The following is a 7,326-nucleotide window of genomic DNA, read 5'->3' as shown; positions in this document are numbered from 1 at the left end:
TGTCGGCCACGGCATCCACTTTATCGGTTACAGAGAGACCAATATTGTAGTTCTTGGGAAACGTTCCAACCATCATATCTGCCTGAGATTCAGATCTGGTTGGTGTCAAGATATTCCAGACTCATCAAGTCTGGAGTGAAAAATGAAAGTTTGCAACACAAGTCGACGAGATGACGTTGCGAGATTCTCGGGAAATGAGCTACGGTAGCAAGCTCCAAAACATGAGCTGGTTCTGTTACATACATGTGAGCACGCTGTCCCAGACAAGCATGACCACATAGTAGTCTTACAATGAAACACTACCGAGTTCTAGTTGGGAACCATCATTGAGGATAACGAAGTCTTTACGCAAGTCCATGGATTAGATCCCAAGCATAGACTTCTCTTCCTTGAACAAATCAGTCAGTGGCTTGGTGTGCTTGGGAATACATATGGAATGGAGATGATCAGTCTATCAAACCACAGAATACTTTGCACATGCTTGACTGACTTGGGATGATTCCAGAGGGAGCAAAACAAACTTTCTTGAATTCACGGCGGCAACTTGCTTCAAATGCACATGAACTAGAGGAAGTCACTTCTTTCATCCAAACATATACTTCATGAGCTAGCATGAAGAGATGCTTTCAAAGTTTCCAACACTAGCTTAATGTTCAACATGAATCATGGACAAGATGAAAATATTGCCGATGGGCTCAACAACAGGTCATCCAAATTTCCATGAAGATGGAATTCCACAACTATGTGAACAAAGCGATAGCATTGGTCAAACCCAAAGAATATAATGGTGTATGCTCGAGGAAACAACCATGAGTAAGACAACATTACAAATATCGTTGGTTATGATTTGATTTGAGGATAGCCCATACTCAAATCAAAGATTGGATAAGGTGATAGGTCCATTAACTGATCACGAGGGTCAATCGATGAAAATACCATCTTTCTTCAACACCCATACAAGATATCCCTTAAGATGAACTAGGTCGGACAAGCTTTTATCTTCCAACTCTCCAAGTTGTTGTTTGGCTTAACCAACTAGCTCAGGGGTATCCAACACGGATTCTTGGAGAAGGGGTGGTTTATAGGAAAACCATTTGATCACGAGCTCAACATACCGGTCAGGTGACAACCTGGTGATACTTCTAAGGAGATATTCGGAAAATCACGAACCACCAATATGTTATTAAGCTCGAGAACAATCTTGCTTTTCGTACAATCCTAACTCGTTGACCGAAGAGTGCACCAGGAAAAATGGACTAGGTAACACGATCAATCTCAGGATGATAATTGAATAACCAACACGCTAAGAATGAGATTGTTGTCCATTAACTACCAAGCAACGGGGTTGCTAGGAATATTGATTTCACACATCACAGTTCACTTGTCAACATTCCGGTTACAACCAACACGGAGACCGAGAGATGGATAATGATGGCGAGAAGTATCACTACATCAAGAATTCATGAGAGATTGTGCAATTCTCACGTCATTCTTGATATGAAAGAGGGTGACACTCCAAGGTAGAGCAGAACAAAAACTGGATTGGCATTTTGATCTGTGGAATACAACTACTTTGACCCAATCCTAGATATGGACGAGATACCGAAGTTTGTTTCTCCTAGCCATCCAGAATAGAATGGCTTGACGGACCACAAGAATAATAGGCATCAATGAGCACGATTGCACCCATACTCTTGACTACCAATTGATAGACGAGGCCCAGGAAATAACTAAAGAGAGACAAGTCAAAGGAACATATGGTTTTCTGAGTTGCGGATGCATAAATTTAGTATGTCAAACAAGTTCAACATATTTCTTCCAGATAATCCATGCAGAAAGGTAGGACTGGCAGATTCACAATATGGATGGAGTACTCCTCAAGAGCACCCAGGTTGTGATCTTTTGGTTGAAAAGAACTTCTGCCATGATGGTTCATGGTATTGGAAGAATGAGATACCACGGACCTCGAGGACTATCGCAAAGGTTACTAATATCCTAAAGGTACGAGCAACACTATCAACACGAGGTAAGTAGGGTGAATCTTGGGTTCAAGAACCCAGAAATAGAATGCCTACTAACTAATAACATCACGGGATGCTTTCGAGAAAGGTGGCCAAAATCATCACACTGGGAACACAAAACATGGCTAGATTATTAGGTGATCCTCTAAGACACCTAGGGTCATCATAATAACTCCAACATATATCCCGAGGCAATAGAGTGCCTCAATGCACCGGTAGTGTGCTTAATCTGGCCCATAGGGACGCAAAACAGAGGGAAAGGATTTTGCAAATGCATCAGATTGTTTAGAAACCTGGGATGACTCGGACAGCATAACGGCTATAAATGCTCAAAAAGATTTGAGACATCATGTAAAATGGTGGCATGACCGCTCAACATCACAATAACAAGGTTCCAAGACCAACTATGAACATACAGAAGTAGTAGCAACTGAACTGAGGCTTAAATCGGTCAATCCTATAAGTCTACAGAGTAGCAACACGTCATCTTGATAGAAAGATGAGAAGCCTAGTTCTTAATCCCCGTAGAAGAGAAGAGGATGACTCAGATCAGAAGGGCATAAGGTATAAGGAGTAAAAAGAGCCTTACATTCCCATCCACAATCAATTCCCTTACATAACTAAAGCATTTCTAGACTCGACTTCGACCAGTTTGGCTTGGTAATCCTATAGGCAGTCAGGCTCTGATACCAAAGCTGTCGGGACCCCGATTCCAAGTCACATCGATCTAACCGGTAACACCTCATATCACTTTGCGGCCTCACGCATGGTATTCCCACGGGTGTCGCCTTACCATGGCCCGGGACCGTTTGCGTCTTTTGGCTCACGTATATGATAGTGTCGCTAGCATCCATATGACAGAGAACCCGGGCCGACATGACTAGTCGTGAACCCAAAGCGGCACAAACGTATGGGGACAGGCATACATGAATCAACATCGAACGTGTCGGTCAGCAGCGTGCGAATCCGGGCTGTAGCACTGGGCTAACAGGACTCCGGGAACCCGGGCTGTAGCAGGCTAGGCAGGACTCCGGATGTCACCGCGTGACATTTCCCCGAAGGGACAGACACAGGAACTATATGAAACACATGCCGTCTAGTCAAGTGTCCAGAGCTGTAGTGCTGTGCTAGCAGGACTCCGGTGAACCGGGCTGTAGCGGACTACTATGGCCAAGGAGGCACTAGACTACATTTCCCCATAAGAGAGGCTGCTAAGGATAGACAGCTAGATTGTCGGATCCCACACATACCAAGCATTTCAATCATACACACAATATGCTCGATATGTGCAAATACAACATGGCATCACAACAAGACTCTACGACTCAGAGTATTTATTCATTAGGCTCCGAGGAGCGAGATATTACAAACATGGGTCTCATGACCCAACATTCAGAGCATACAAGTCAAACACATGCGGAAGCTTAACATGTCTGAGTATAGACAACTATAAATGGAAAAGGGCTGCGAAGCCTGACTATCTACAAGATCCTGCCGAGGGCACAAGATCGTAGCTGAGGTATCAAGCTAAACGTCGAAGTCCACACGGAACTACTAGCGAGACTGACGTCTCTCTGCAAAACATAAAATAAGCAAACGTGAGTACAAATGTACCCAGCAAGACTTACATCAGGACTATCTACATATGCATCGGTATCAACAAAGGGGGTGGTGGAGTTTAACTGCAGCAAGCCAGCTTTGACTCGGTGGCTATCCTGAACTACGACTGCAAGTAACTCTTTTGAGGTGGCGCACACGAGTCCACATATTCACCATATCAATACACCACTATGGATCCGCTCCCGTCTCCCTACGAGAACGCCATCCATAGCACTCATGCTTATCTTACGCATTTGAGAGTATCCACTTTCACTTGTCTATGAACTGTACAGGCAACCCAGAAGTCATTTACCGCGGACACGGCTATTCGAATAGATCATATTAACCCTGCAGGGGTGTACTTCGTCACACACGCTATCGCCACTTACCACCATGTACACGTCGTGTACCTCGGTAACCTTCAAGCGGAAGCCTGGCGAGGGAGTCGGCCACGACCTGACTAACCACACAAGTCTCTCGTCCAGGTTTATCGCCTATTCGGGTTCCATCTGCAAGGAGATCCGGGTGGGGTGTCGCTCACGGCCCCAAACGATGTGTGTAGGGTTCCCGAGCCCACCATCCGGGTGCCACTCGGTACACCAGGCCACGTGTGCCTAGTCTGTCCCAAGCCCACTTGTACCGGGTGCCACTTGGTAGACTACTAACACTACCTACAAACACCAGAAACTTGTTGCAACTCCTGGACAGAGGTCGAGGCGGTTAATAAGCCGAGAGGGGTCGAGTTACCGGAACCCAATGTGTGGTAGTAACTATTCATGGATCACAAACACAGAACTCAGTTCCTGAGGACGGTTTCAATGAGACAACCCACCATGTACTCCTACATGGCCTCTCACCGCTACCTTTACCAAATCGTGTTCACACCCTTAGCTCTCACACAGTAGGACATGGTCATCACCATTCCAACTCATCCCCGATGAATCAGACTCGACTCAACTCTAAGCAGTAGCAGGCATGACAATCAAGCATGAATGAGTAGGCACATCAGGGCTCAAACAACTCCTACTCATGCTAGTGGGTTTCATCTATTTACTATGGCAATGACAGGTCATGCAGAGGAAAGGGGTTCAACTACTGCAACATGTAACAGTTGAAACGCTGTTGTCCTAATGCAGTAAAAGAGACCAGGAGCGAGCGAGTGGGATTGTATCGGAATGAACAAGGGGGTTTTGCTTGCCTGGCACTTCTGAAGATGATATAGCTCTTCATCGGTGTCATCGAACTCATTGTCGGAACATACGTCTACCAGGGGGAACAACACCGGCAAATAGAGAATAAACACGATCAATGCAATGCTCAATATGATGCCCGCTATGACATGGCAATATGAATGTGTTTTGGCTAATGCAACTTAGAACAGATTGGTTTGAGTTCATTTGAACCAAAGATTCAAACTCAAACTCAAATTATGAATTTATAAAGTGCATTATCATGTTTCACCTAAACAGCAAGGTTAAAGTGTTCTAACATGCATGAAACCAGTACAGATGGAAAGATTGGATTTTTCTGATCATTTTTCATATATAACTTGTTTGATTTGGAGCTACGGTTGAATTTTATATGATTTTTAGAAGTTTATACTATTTTCTAGAATTTCATGAATTAAATTTAATCCAGAAAATGACTAATTGCGTCATGCCTGTGTCAGCAGGTCAGCAGCGCTGACCGGGGTCAAACCTGATGTGTGGGGGCCACACGTCAGTGACACCGGTGCTAACCCGCGTTGACTAGCACTTTGACCTGCTGTGGGGCCCATTGTCAGTGGCTAAAGGGCGGCTGAGCTGGCAGGGCTTAGCGCTAATGACTGCACCACGTCAGTCCTTGCCGGAGTTCCACCGGCGGCGACCACAGAACACGGCGGGGCACGCCGGACATGCGGTAGAGGCGTCAGCTTGGCACGCTGAGGGCACCAGGGGATAGCCCTTGATCTTGCGCATCCAAAGGACCAAGTGAGAGGTCGCGGGGTCACCGGAATTCATGCCGGCGACGAGCTTTGGCGGCGGTGGTGTTCGGTGGTGCACGGGCGCGTTGCTATGGTGTATCAGTGAGCAAATGGAGGGATTGGGCAGCACCTGCTAGGCACGGGGAGCGCTAAGAACAACACGGTGAGGCCAGGGGAGCACGGAGGCTATGCGTGCAGCGGCAATGGAGGACGGCGGCTTTGGTGCTCGTGGGGAACGGTGCTACGGCAACCAAACGGGGGCAGGGTTATGGGGAAATGACCGCGGGCTCACCGCGGTCACGAAGAGCTTCTCGGCGAGCTCGGGGAGGCACAGACGACGTCGAATCGACGGTGGGGTTGCTGGCGGCGGAAGCTCGAAGACGATGACGATGCAGTCATTGCAGGGCGTCCGGAGTGGCTTCTTTCAGTGGAGAGGCGTAGCGCGAGGTGGCGGAGCTGCTGGGCATCCTAGCTAGGCGAGGGGGGCTGGGTGGCCACGGCAACGGCGAGCGGCGTCGACGAGCTCCACTCGGGCAGAGAGGGAGAGAGAGCAGAGGGCGAGGGAGACAGCAGAGAGTGAGGGAGAGGAGCGAGGGGGTCGAGGGGAGGTGCGTGGCGTTCACAGCCGCGTCGGGGGAGCGGCGGGAAGCAGGAGGTGGCGCGGGCGCGTGCCGGCGTGCGGCGAACACACGCCCGGCGTCCCTGTGGCGTCCTTCTGGCCTGAGGTGGGAGACGGTGGCGGCTCTGGTGGGCTGGGCCAGCTCCTGGGCCGTGGTGGGGCGCCAGGTAAGTCCAGGTGAGGGGCCCAGGTGAGTCCTTCTCTCTCTCTCCTTTCTAATTCTGTTTCTGCTTTCTATTTATTTGATCTGTTTTGGATTAGTAGAAATACTAACTCATTTTGGAAACTCCTGAAAATAATTGTGGCACTATTAGAATTATTTCCAACTGCCACCAATTGCTTTCATAAGTATTGAAGCATTTAAAATATTTATAGGCATTAAATGCTTCAATTCAAATACAATATGATTTAACTAAAAATCCATAAATGGCCAAGAAATATGCTCATCATTTTTGGCACAGGTTTTCACCTTTATCAGAAATCATGAACATTTTCAAAGGCATTTCGGGTTCTTCGAAAAAGATTTTATTTGAACCTATTTGCGTTCTTTCTGGTGCTAGGGTTTGATCAATCCCCTCCCCTGCAAGGCCGAGACAGGAACGAGCGCATGCGGAGGTGAATCCGTCACATCCGTGACCCCACTATCTATCTTACTGGTGTGGCTATGGGGTGTGCGCGGTGGGGGTGGAAATAGAATAACCACATTGCGTCTTGTCAAAACGTAGCGCAGCAATGCGGTAGCGCGAGGCCGAGCAGGGGGGCGGGGGGTCGGGACACCCCTCCCCTCCTCCTACGAGGCCGAGACAGGAACGAGCCGGAACAGGCGACGACGCGGCGTGCCGCGTTGTCGCATGTGGAGGTGAGTCCGTTACATCCGTGACCAAACTATGTATCTTAGGGGTGTGGCTCTAGGGTGTGTGCGCTGGGGGTGGAAACAGAATAACCGCATTGCGTCCTGTCAAAACCTAGCGCAGCAATGCGGTAGCGTGAGGCCGAACAGGGGGGAGGGCGGTCGGGACCCCCCTCCCATCCCCCAGCGAGGCCGAGACAGGAACGAGCCGGAACAGGCGACGACGCGGCGTGCCACGTCGTCGCATGCGGAGGCGAGTCTGTCACACCCGTGA

This window comes from Triticum aestivum, chromosome 5D (assembly GCF_018294505.1).
Source record: "Triticum aestivum cultivar Chinese Spring chromosome 5D, IWGSC CS RefSeq v2.1, whole genome shotgun sequence".
Classification (NCBI taxonomy): domain Eukaryota; kingdom Viridiplantae; phylum Streptophyta; class Magnoliopsida; order Poales; family Poaceae; genus Triticum; species Triticum aestivum.
This window is presented reverse-complemented; position numbering follows the sequence as displayed.